The sequence below is a fragment of the Onychomys torridus genome, chromosome 1 (assembly GCF_903995425.1).
Source record: "Onychomys torridus chromosome 1, mOncTor1.1, whole genome shotgun sequence".
NCBI classification, from domain to species: domain Eukaryota; kingdom Metazoa; phylum Chordata; class Mammalia; order Rodentia; family Cricetidae; genus Onychomys; species Onychomys torridus.
The window spans coordinates 52,744,707-52,757,819 of NC_050443.1; the positions used below are offsets into that span (position 1 = coordinate 52,744,707).

The 13,113-nt window shown below is 40.6% G+C and overlaps 1 protein-coding gene across 2 annotated transcripts in view; it reads right to left on the bottom strand.

Moving 5' to 3' along the window:
- The window catches only part of Mctp2 (multiple C2 and transmembrane domain containing 2), a 240,556-nt gene that overhangs the window by 208,130 nt on the left and 19,313 nt on the right, over window positions 1-13,113 (bottom strand). The window contains exon 2 of one of the 2 annotated variants that reach the window (XM_036173212.1): window positions 11,179-11,349. The exons of the other annotated variant lie outside the window; for it this stretch is intronic. The gene's annotated coding sequence lies outside the window, so the exon portion shown is untranslated. The remainder of the gene's footprint in view (window positions 1-11,178; window positions 11,350-13,113) is intronic. 2 annotated transcript variants of the gene reach the window in all.

Genomic DNA, 13,113 nt, shown 5'->3' on the forward strand with positions numbered 1-13,113 from the left:
TGCTATCCCTTATATCTGCTGGTAGCTTTCATCAGAGTAGTGCAAATCCTGTGCACATAAAAGTTATAATCCGCCGGGCGGTGATAGCACACACCTTTAATCCCAGCACTAGGAGGCAGAGCCAGGTGGATCTTTGTGATTTCTAAGCCAGCCTTGTCTACAGAGCAAGATCCAGGAAAGGCGCAAAGCTACACAGAGAAACCCTGTCTCAAAAAACAAACAAACAAAAAGTTATAATCCAACAGTAAGAATTCCATGGGGAGCAAAATGGGGCTTAATGTACATCACAAACAGGCAGAAGTCCAGACAGTTTCCATGAGGCAGTAAACACGATGTGTACACAACAGGAGCCAGTCATAGGAGGAAGAAATAGTCTCAGAAAAACAAAATGACATCAAAATATGTGTACACACACATGCACACACGCACACACACACACACCACTATATTCAAAACTAAACTAATTTCTGGAATGGCTAAAAACAAATGAGAAAAGCCAAAACAAAACCAGCAATACACAGTGCTGCTGGTGATGTCTAGGCGCCTAGCAAACTAGAATTCTCATGCACTGTAAACAGGAATGAAGGCTAACACCAACACATCGCAAAACCCCAACAGTTTCTTGAGCAATTAAATATCTACCTGTCATGTGACCCAACAGCCAAACTTACCACCACTTATTCAGGGGAGACGGAAAGAGATGCCCACGTAGATGTTTATATAACTAGTTAAACTTCAAACTTTAAAGATATATGTGTGGTAAGCTTACTGCAATAAGAGTTTTATAATAAGCCTGAGTTTTAAATCAACAAGACCTCAGACAAGTATGAAAGACTTCTTCAAAACAAACTGAAATGGTGACATTCAGCAAACAATGCATACATGCCAATCCTGTCAAAAAGCTACCCTTCCGGGTCTTACACATCCCTTAGAAGCCAGAAAGAGCTCTGTATGCACAGTATTTCCACATAACTCCATCGTTGGAGGAAGACTGAATTCATATATTTCATTTTCTGACTAAACCCTTCTAAAGAGGAAGACATATAAAGTTTTTCTTACTCACAGAGTAAATGCCAGGAAACTGGCCACTCACCAAAACATACTTTGTAAGTTCTTTGCCAAAAGGCTGGCCTCTGACCATCACAGCTTCTGGGTGTGCCTGCTCTGCTCAGCAGCAGGCAAAGGTCTGTTCCAGATACTGGCAGCCACTCAACTTGCCATCTACTAAACACGTCCATCTTCTGACTGCTCCTCTTTATCCCCACATCCCAGCTTGAAAAGTTTCGGATAGGCTGACAACTTTCAACTGTCTTTCCTCCACTCAGACTAAGTGCAGAAATGTTCCCAGCCTCCTTCTCAAAGATGTATTAACACCCCACCCATCAGAGCATCAGCGCATGTTTATTTTCATTTTAGCATCAAGGAGAGCTTACTGTTGTTAAACTTCCATATGAAAGCTGATTCATTCACTTGGCAAAATTCGGTCAGCCCAGAGTTGTATCAAGTACTTGGTCACCATGCTCTAAACAAAACAGTAAACACTGGATGGGGAAAGTATGCATCAGAGAGGACAAGATAGACAAGAAATATTAACAAAAAAAAAAAATTAAAAACCAAAAACATGTCCTGTAATTCACATAGTGAACTGCCAGGAAAGGAAAAAGAATGGGGTCCTCTTAGCAAACCCAGGTGTCAGGGAGTCACAAGCACATGTCTGAAGGAAGATGGGGAGTTCTGCCACACCAGACATTATCACAGGGCCCACATGCTCATGATCATCCTGGTGGTGGTGGTGTGTGTGTGTATATATGTACATCCTGCCACTCCAGCTACCGATCTTTTAAGATGTTGACTTTTTTTCCTGGGAAAGAGTCTCACAAAGAAATCAGACTGAAGGTAATACAATGAAGCACAGACAAGGCAACAACCAAGGGGAAAATCATACTCCTAGTGTGAGTTTGTCCTGGTCAGATGATTACGTTATTAAAAACGTTGATCGCGGAATGTGTTATCATAATGTTTTTTTTTTTTTTAACAAGGTAAGGGATGAGTAATGAGAGGAAAAGGTATGTTATACTTTATAATATCTTCAGATTTGATGTTGGAAAGGGTCTACCCTTTCTACAGCCTACTGAGTACACATTCTTCATGCCTTTCATTTAAATGATCTCCAAGCATAAGTCTGATGCACCATCTGATATTCTTATGAGGGGGAAGGCTGTAATATGCCTTATAGAAAATGTATACATGTACTAGAGAACTTTCATTAGGACATGATTTATAGTGCTTTGGCCACAAGTTCAATGCTAATGAATTATATATAATACATGACATATGTGTGTACACAAAGTAAGGTGTTTTTAACAGTATTACATAGAAAATAAGTTCATGCACTAGGAGGCAAATATGTCATAACTTGACTTACATAAGTTGTGACCTGAGTTTTGTAAGAACCTAACTCAGACCTAACTATTTGTAAGAATATGAATATAGGACAGATAGTTTGGTGGTTCAAAGCAATTGCCTCTGCTGGCACTATATACACGATACACATGCTTATATGTAGGCAAAACATTTATACATATATAAATAAAAATAAGACGAATTTCTAACAGCCTAACTATTTAGTTCCCCTGGAAGCAATGGTTCAATTAATTATTGTTCTCTAACTCACTGCTTCTGTTGGCTCTGTGGAATACAATGACTGTGAATATAGACACCAAATCCAACTCAGTGTATTCCTTCTTTGATAGACAATTTCAATAGTGAGGATTCAGCCAAAAGCCACACACATAGGTCCTTTAATAACTAAGTGATTTATTATAAGAATCCATTTTTTTGTTCACAGGAAATTACATACACAAGTCTACATACCATTTTGCAAGTAAAGTAACAGAACACAGACATATGGAAATGCCTTGAGAAGTAGTATTCCAAATGCATATGTAATTACAGACATCATCACTGCAGCTTCTACTCACTCGCTATTGGGTTTGCGTTCACATTTGAAGTTAAAAAATTAGGAGTGAGCTAACAAGCTACTTATATTGATGAATGAAGCCAGGCCAATCTGTGTCTAATGACATCTCAGTCATATCCCAAAAGAAACTCACACATTATAAAATGGTAGGTAAAGAGAACAGTCTGAGAAACACATGCACAAATTAAAACTGCAATCTTCGAACAATTATTTTCCAATGAAGTTCAGTTGGCAAACACAGCACATTAAAGACTACCATAAAAGAGCATATTTCATGATAATTGCACAAGAAGACTATTACAAAGTTTCACTTATTGGAACTTAATAATACTAAAGTATTTGTGTGACTTCAACTAATATAATAAGTATAATTTATTTTTAATCTCCCAAAGTCAATTAAATTATCTCAAATAAGAGGAAACATTGATTACATGGCTGGAATTAAATGTGTGAGAACAATAAAGGGGAAGGAAATAAAATGCTTAATTTCTAAAGTTCTTCAATTTGTGTCTAATTAGATTGACTTATATGTGACATTGACAATGCTTTTCCAAAGTCCTAAGGTAAATATGGCTTCCTAATCAAGTGTATCACTCAGACTTCCCCCTGCTTTGGCAAATACCAGTGAAAAGAGGTTTAGAGGAAGGTTTGTTTTGGCTCATCGTTTTGGATGTTTCAGCCTACATTTGGTTATATCTTTTTACTTGGGGCCTTGGTAATGTAGAGCAACATGTGAGTGGTGGGAGAATGTTGTGGAGGAGACTGCCCACCTCATGGAGGCCATGAAGCCAAGAAAGGAGCGGTCAGGGAAAAAGTATGTTTTTCCAGGGCCCCTTCTAAGGACACGCTTTCTATAAAAAGACCTTATTTTTCTCATTTTTTACCACCTGGCAACATTGCTATTATATTACACAGACATGAAGGGATTGAGTCTCTGATGAAGTCCAAATCCTTATGAGCCAATCACCTGATGACTGGATCCACCAGTTAGGGACCAAGCTTCAACCCATGAGTCTCTGGTGAGGTGTTGCCTATCTAAACCTTAAAGTCATTCAACTTTACAGACTTCAAATGGGCTTAGGTAAGATCTTCTGTTCATGTTAAAGGACCACATGAATTCGCAAATCCATTCACAACAGATATAAGTACCAGTCAAGCAGGGATTTATTTGATAGCCCATTTCTCTTATTATCATGACCTAACAGAATTTGTGACTATTGGTACAGTCTCCTTGTAATACAGAAGCTTTAATTTTATAAGCCTGGATCTCAAGTTCAGATCTTGGCAGGAGTAGCTTATGGTGTTGGGATGCTGAGCCTACTGTGTTCCTGGCATATACTCACTTATATCTTACGTAGTCTGGTTCTCAACTACACCTAAAAAGGCTCCTATGCTGAAGGTATCACATCCAGCCCATGGAATTATCTGAAAATGGTAGAAAAGGAGGTTGAGACTTGGGAAAGGAAATTCTGTATTCAAAAAAATGCCCTTGACTGGGATATTGGAGCCCAAGTCCCTTCCTCTTTTTGTATCCCAGGTAGTGTGTGGTAAACAGGCCTCTTGTGCCCCATTTGTAGACCTCTGTGACATACCATCCAACCATAGGCCCCAAAGCAACCACACCAACAATCAGCTGAAGACTCTGAGATTGTGGGCAAAATAACCCATGCTTTTTCATTAATTGTCTTATGTATTTTGACCGAGTAAGGATGCACTAACATACATCACAAAGACAACTTACATAATATTCATCAAACTCCTGTAGGCATTTTGAGTAAATTAGAAAACCCCAGTTTTCTAATTAAAGAACTAATAAATGAATAGCTTTCTCTTGACACAGCTGTTTTGGGGGTGGCAGAGTTGTTTTTAAAATACGCAGCTGCCACCTGTGTACACATGGGCAGCATTGCTTGGACTTGGTGAATGATACAAAAAGACAAGAAGCTGGGGTATATATTCAGGAGAACATTTGCGGAGTGAAATGTGGGCTGGAATTCCTATTTCATTGTATGTACATGTGAAATTCTTCAGAATAATGAAGAATTTTAAAAATGTAGAGCTGACTTACATAGGGCCCATATAGCAGATAGAATCAGATTCACTCAGTCTTCTATAGATGAGCACGGCAAAAGGTGAGAAGTCTTAATGCAGTGTTTGTAAAACTAAATGGCAGCATTTGGAACTCTTCCTTGTTTGTGTGTGTGGGTGATACCTGTATTCCTAGCCGCTGTATCTATGGCAGGAGGTGTAAGAGATAACAGAGAGAAAGCTGGTTCAGAACTGGAGATCACGGCAACCTATCAGATGTACGTTACTATAAAGAAATGGTATGCGATCTAAAAAGCAAGGAGTCTGTGTGCTAAGTGAGAGTAGGTAACTGAAGCCTGGAGAATGGATGACAGAGATTGTAGAGACCTCTGTAGCTGAATGGCCATATTGAAAGGAGCCCTGGTAGATCTCCACTACCAAAGAACTTTTACATTCCCCTATCTTTAGAGAGCTGCAGACATTATAGTACTTAGAATCCCCAGGAAGGTTCTAGGGGTTCAGGCACACACGACACAAAAGAAGGTGGGCCTTGAGAAGGAGAACACTGAAACAGAGTCATTAACACAATCCTGAGATATAGCAAGGGACCGACCCCACAGTAAGCAATCAAACTTGAAGAATAGGCTTCTAGAAAAATTGAGACTAGGGATGCCAGCGGTCAGCATATCCTTTGCTAATAGTTAACTGACTTCGGAATCAAACATTTCCCTACAGGGAGAAGGGCCTGGGGCAGGGCTTGGGCTAGAGCTATCGGCCGTGTCTGCCCATCATAATCAAGGTGCAAGTGATGGATGTGAACAGGCTCTTGTTTTGTAGCCATAGAGGCCTGCCTGAGCAAGCTATGCCAGTCAGCTTTCCACTGCTCTAACAAAGCACTCAAGATGAATAACTTAAAAAAGAGTTTTGGGGCTCATGATTTTAGAAGTTTAGTCCATGGTCATTTGATCCTGCTGCTTTGGGTCTATGGGAATACAGTGCATTATCGTAGGAATACAAGGAAGATAAATCCTGTTTACATGGATCCAATCTAGAATCAAAGACAGGGAGCTAAGGGGAAGGCACCAGGGCCTAGATAGACTCTTCAAAAGCATCATGCCCCAACCCCTCCCATCTCATAACTTATACCACCTCCCAATACACCATGTAGTGGGAACCAAACCTTCAACATATGTGTCTTTGGGGGAACATTCAGAACCTAAACTACATCACAAGGTTTTATGAGTAATTTTGTCTCAGAAAAGCAGAATCCTTTATAAGAGGTCACGGAGCATGAGTCTCAACAGACTCACGAGTTTCAAGTAGAACGGTGCATAGATCAAACCTTCTCTTCTATGAAAATCTTCAACCATCTTTTATAGAAATCAGAATTTAAGGCTTAACAAAGAGAGTGTGCATTCTATCAACCACATCTAAATTCAAACCACTTAGAATGTATAGATAGCTCACGAATGGCCAGATAGGGGGTCAGATTGCAGTTTGGATGCCAATGAGAAACAAAAGCACTTTCCATTTTCAGAATTTTTTGAGTTTCTGGATAAGTGGTTTAGAAACCAGCAGACACAGCTGCAGTCACAAACCAGCAGCAGAAACAGATTCAGAAGACCAGCTTCCGTTCCCTGACCACCACCTGGCAGCAGACACCAGGCCACACCCTGTGTTCGCTCCCAAGGGGGAAGAGACAGAGTTCAATGACTTTCCTTCAGGATCCTCTTCCTTTCAGTAGACCTGAAAACCTGTCCTGGACTAGGAGGTGTAAGAGGCTTCCCCCAGAACAGCACAGGTATGCCTGGAGTGCAGTTCTATGGTAGGAGAAGAAAATACTGGAACTTCCATTCAGAATGACTTTCTGTGTCCCCTTATTGTCCCTTTTGTGTATGTTTAATAATGCATCATCACACTGTAGAGCATGCACACAGTCATAAGTAAATATGAAAACTCACATATGCTATGCCCACTGGTAAGGTTACATGGTCAAGAAAATCTGGAGTGTTTGACAGCAGGTAAAGAGTTAAATCCTTTAGTCGGCTGTAAAACAAACTTAAAAAAACAACAGCAGCAGCAATACCAAGAAAAGAATTTGGTTTCCCCTTTAGGCAAAGACTATTTTAGGATCAGTGTGTCTCCTTTCAGAAAATTAGATCAGGCAGAGAGCATTTTGCCAACCAGACAGGATGAGCAGAAATGGAGAAAATATTCAATTAAAAAAAAAAAAAAGCATGAAGGTGTAATTTAAATAAGGGTTTCAGGCAAGACTGCTGGCACCTCTACAAAAAGGTGTTTCCCTTAGGGACATTAATTTCAATAAGTGAGCTCATTTGTCTTAAATGCACTGTGATATTTGCAAACTACCTTGTATGTTGCTTCCTTTTGCTTCCTCTATCCCATTTGTATAATTTGTATTTTCAAAAGTAGATACAGATGCCTTTCTATGGCCTTGGGTGATATGTGAGTGGAAGGGATAATCAAACCAAAAAAAAAAAAGGGCAACTCAGCTGAGACAGGAGACAGTCACCATTTTGAGACTCTCATGATTAAATAAACGCATTATCCATCATGTATGCATAGAGACATCTGGTTAACTTCCTTCAGCCATGATGCTGTAAACAATGATTAGGATGCTCCTAACCTTTGAAGGTAATGAAAGGTCAATATAAGGAAACAAAAACAAATATTCTTAAAAAGTGGAATTCCTACAAATACAAAACAAACAAACAAAACAAAAAGTTTTACCTTGTAGTGCTGCCAGACTATTGAAGTGAACACACACCAGGACTAAAATTTCAAAATGTATGAGTAAGGTTCCGTTTCACCTGATCTATCATGTACTTTGAAAATTATTCTCGTGAATGGACTTCCAAGTTCATGATTCCAAGCTTCACTTGACTTCTTATACATCTATCAGCTAAGTCATCAAATGACATAGGGCCCTCCCCACATAAGCCTCCACACAGTGAATTTATGTCTTCAGAAGAGAAACTAGAGTCAAAAGAAGTTGTATCTTACTCCATTTTTTGTTGTTGTTAGAACCGAATATCTGAGACTGTATTAATTTATGAATAATAGAGGCTTACATGGTCTAGAGGCGAAAATCTAAAATGCATTGTGCCAGCATCTAGGGAGGGCCCTCTTGTTGCATCATAACATGGCAGAGAGGTCATTTGGTGAGAGTTAGCATGCCATCACAAGTCTTGTTTCTAAACAAGCAGTAATGTCATTTGGGGACCCCCAACTCATGGCTTCATCACATCCTAATCACCTCCAGAGGTCCTATCTCCATGTATCATGAACACACAAATTTGGGGATTAACTTTCCAGCACATAAATTGAAAGATACATTCAAGTCAAGACAAGGAGGTAATGTGAGCAGTGAGTGACTAGCTACTTAAGGAAGTAGACACTTCTAGAGAGAATGAAAAGTCCACACTGATCCCTAAAGCCACATCTGTGCCTCTGGCTTCGAATACCAAAGAGATGAACATATCAGAGATAACCCGGTCCACCTGTCCTCAGGAAGAGACCATAGCAATGAAGGGATGGAGGTTGGCAGAGACGGCAGGATCACCTAAGTGAGTTTAAGTAGACGTCGCTAGACAGAGAGAGGCTGAGTCTTATGAGGAGACTGATGTGATTATTATTTTTAATGGCATTTTTAAGCATTTTTATTCTTTGAGAATTTCATGCATGATACCCAGCACCCACCTCCTCCAACTGTCTGGGAATTTCCCACACACACATCCACCGCTCAACCTCATAGAATTAAAAAAACTAATAATGATGATGATACATCAGTGGGTCCACTTAGTGCAAGTCTTCCCAGTGTTTACCATGGCGAACATGGTCAGATAGGTCCTGAGCTGAGAAGGGAGATCTGCTGAGGGGCAAGTCTCAACAGTTATTGAGATTGTGGTTGGTTTCTCCAGCTTAGCGCTCTGGTTGTTCCCATTTGAACCCTGCTGGGAATAAGGAATCATAGACCACATCTCTTATGGGGTACTGCCTGCTATGTATGCTCAGGACTTAAGAACAAGGGGACATTTCACTGCTTTTCTGTGAGTTTCTCCACTCCTCCGAGTCTCACAGCAGAGACACCTCTCTGGAGGTCTGCCTTGCTGATTTTTACTGGTGACACTATGATAAGTCCCTCAATCTAAGCAATGCTGTGGAACTTTACTCCTCTACTACAGTGTTCACTTCATCTGCAATGAGCTCTGCTCCGTGTGGGGGAAGAGCATGGGGATAAAGTTAAGCACACCATGAACTGGAGTTCTTCATTGAAAATAATGGGTGGGTGCAATCCTTCCTACCATAAACGTCAAGAGTTGTTAGCTGCTATGCAAACAAAGCAAAAGTCTTCATTTCAGAAGGCAAAGTTCATCTCTCCTTTAAAAAAAAAAAATGTCTGGGATGTATAACAGGAAGAGACAAACTTCAAAGTCAAAAGAAAATGTTTTCACATAATCATTCCACAATTGAAATGAGATAAGCCCTCTCCCTCAAAACAGTTTGGAGCAATTATTTTGCTCACACCAATTTCACTGTTCCTTTTCATTCTTCTTCTGACTGCCAGGTGTGTCCAACCTGTGAGTTCTTGCCTCCCAGGAGAGTTATGAATGCAACCCAACACACACTTAAAGACAGTTAGGTTGCAAAGGCAAAAGGCTTTATTCTCAGCCTAAAGGAAGATCAGCAGGGTACTAAGTTGTTCTGACAGAACCCCTACAGAGCTGGTACTTCCTTCCCTTGTTCTGTCCTTAAAGCCAGCTAGGATAAATGCCAGCACTCCTATCCACCTCTCACCAGGATCCCTGATGCCTTCTAAACTCCCTTTGTAAAACTATGGGGAAGGTTTTTTACCTAAATGGCATCTATTACTACCTAGAAAATGAATGCCAATAAAATTATTAAAACTCGTACTACATCAACTGAAAAACCAAATTAAAAATTAACAGTTAAGTATGGCGCCATCTGTACCTACTGCTAACACCGAAGACCTCCACTTGGATTTCTTCTATGGACAGCATCAGATCTTGTGATCTTCTTTCTGCACAAAGTCAATGAAGTACCTGCTGACCAATTTTGTAGAAAACTCCCCCATGTCTTAGGGTTTCTATTGCTGTGAATAGATGCCACAGCCACAGCAACTCTTAAAAGGAAACATTTAATTGGAACTGGCTTACAGTTCAGAGGGTTTAGTTGATTACCATCATTGCAGGAATTACGGTGGCACACAGGCAGATACAGTGGCTAGAGAGTTAGCTGAGATTTCGACATCCAGATTGGCAGGTGTCAGGAAGAGAGAGTGTGACACTGGGCCTGGCTTGAGCATCTGAGATCTCAAAGCCCACCCCCAGTGACACACTTTTCCCAGCAAGGCCACAACTACTCCAGTAAGGCCACATCTCCAATAATGCCACTCCCTATGAGTCTATGGGGGCCATTTTCATTTAGACCACCACACCCCAAAAATCTATTTGACATCATCTCTACCCATAGTAGACTGCTCTTACAGAGAAAACTAATTAAGAATAACAAAAATGTTAACTGTTTTTAATTTACTAATTGATATTTTAGTTACTATTATCATTAGAAAAATATCCTGTCTCTCAGTAGACTTCTAAACAATTCTGTCTTTATGAAGTCCATCTTTGCTAAGCCCTGCATCAAATTATTGACTTTTCCCAAGCATAATTCGTCTTTTATAAAAGTGTCAGATGAAAGGCACCTCAAAACTCCTTGTTTCAGAATAAGAATGCAGGGACATTGTTTAAATTACTAACAAAATAACCACTTGAAACTTGTCTCTAGTGACACGATAACTTTCTACATAAATGTGCATCCATCATTTAAGGTTACGTCAATGACAAATGAATAATTCCTCCCATAGGACAAGTATACGGTGTAAATTCTTCCATTCATTCGGGGGTATGTGGACCAGTCACTATTAGAACCGGTATGGGGGTCAGAAGACAGCACCACCGTGAAGCCATTTCCCTCCTCCCACCTTCAAATGAGCTCCAGGAATCAAAGTCTAGTCACAGTCTTGCTGGCATGGCAGTGCCTTTCCCCACTGAGCCATCTCACCAGCCCCTGAACATTTATCTGTGAATTTTCTGAATCTTCATTAACATAACAGAGCTGGATAAACTCACCCTGATTTCATGAGGAGGAAATCTCGATTAGAAATACTCAACAGATTGTCAGCTGGTAAGTGCCAATGCCAGGGTTTGCCCAGTTAGCCCCGCCACAGCGTCGGAGCTACACAGCCATCTCCAGCTGGAGGAAATCACCCCATCTGCCTGATGGATAAATCAGGTTCGATTCTGAAAGAGGAATTAAAAAACTGAAATAGACACTGAGGTTGACCGAGGTACTGGTGCATTAGAGGGGGTACAGAGAGGGATAATGAGAAATGTGCAAAGATGGGGTTACAAAGTGATGGGTCTGGAGTACCCAACAATGGGGAACATAGCAACATAAACAGAAGTGAAGAGGCAGTGACTCTAAGAACGTCCTTGTCCAGCCGGGCAGTGGTGGCACACACCTTTAATCCCAGCACTCGGGAGGTAGAGGCAGGTGGATCTCTGTGAGTTTGAGGCCAACCTGGTCTATAGAGTGAGTTCTAGGACAGCCAGGGCTACACAGAGAAACCTTGTCTCAAAAAACAAAAAACAACAAAAAAAAAAGTACCACTGAGTTATTCAAAGCGTTCTATCATGTCAGCCACCACTGTCATGTACAGGTGTTCAGCTCTAGCTGAAAATGGAGTCACCGAAGGTGGAGGCAGTGTGCTGGAGGGCAGAAGGAGCCAAGCATCTAAAAGAGACACTGGCTGCACCCACCATTGCTTACAGCAACACCTTACAACACCTCATCTCCTTAACATAAGAAGAGCTGCTTTTCTGGCCCTTTATATTTATTGGTTACACTATATGAACACTACACTAGACACTTCAGCCTGTGTGGAACCACAACATATTTTACATTCTTATATTTTCTGAGTTTTACAAAAGGAAAAAAAAATAGTGCCATGGTTAAGGAAGGTCTCACTCCTTCCCTGGTGTTAAAAGTAAGAATACAATATACAGTTTGATCTCCTGAGACATTTAGGGTCTGGTATGAGAGAGAGATACAAAAGCAAAGCAAAGATACGGTGAAACCTACAAAATCTGAAGAAGTGGGTGCCAGCAGAGCACACAGGAGATGGATCTATCTACCTACCCAACACATAGGCCTAGACCAAGGAGATTTTAAACAGAATGAAGATGCCTTGATCAAATGAGAAGCTGAGGTGTGGACATTCACTCTCTGCATCTATGGGTGCTGCATCATCACAGTTGGTAACCAACTGTGGGCCAAAAATATTTCAGAGAGGAATTGCATCTGCACTGAATGCATGCAGATGTTTTTCATGACCTCTTTCCCCAAACAATAAAATACTAAAACACTTACGCAGGACTGAGGATACTGTTCTGTGTTGCATATCTGCCTAGCATGCATGAGTCCCTGAGTTCAATCAGCACCACAGTTAAAAAAAAAAAAAAACCCACAATGAACAAACAAAAAGCCCTGCAATGCTTACAATGTACTATTAAACAACTGTTAGTAACCTGGAGATGGTTTAAGGCACACAGGAAGATAGGAGACAGTATGTAAATACTATGGCAGTTTATACAAGAGACCTGAGCATCTCTGGGCTTCAGGATCCTGATAGTAAATTTCCATGAATATAGAGGAATGACTCATTTGTTGAATACGTATGTTTAGCAGGGCTGAGGCAAAGAAAAGGAATATGGCACAGCCACCAGTTAGTCACAGGGAAACAAATACAGGGGTAATTGACATGAGAGAAGTGAGTGTCATACCTAGTGAGTTCCATTGAAAGGACCATAAATTTCTACAGTTGAGACAGACATATCCAATATACCTGTACAGTCAGCATCAAGTTAAGAACTGAGTTAAGATGGAATTGTAGGTGATGGAAGGAAGCCCTTGCCCCTACTTTAACATGGGTGTAGAGTAAAAACAAACAAGATTAGGAAATGATCCATCAGATGCACTATCTCTTGCTGGCAGAACAGACACAA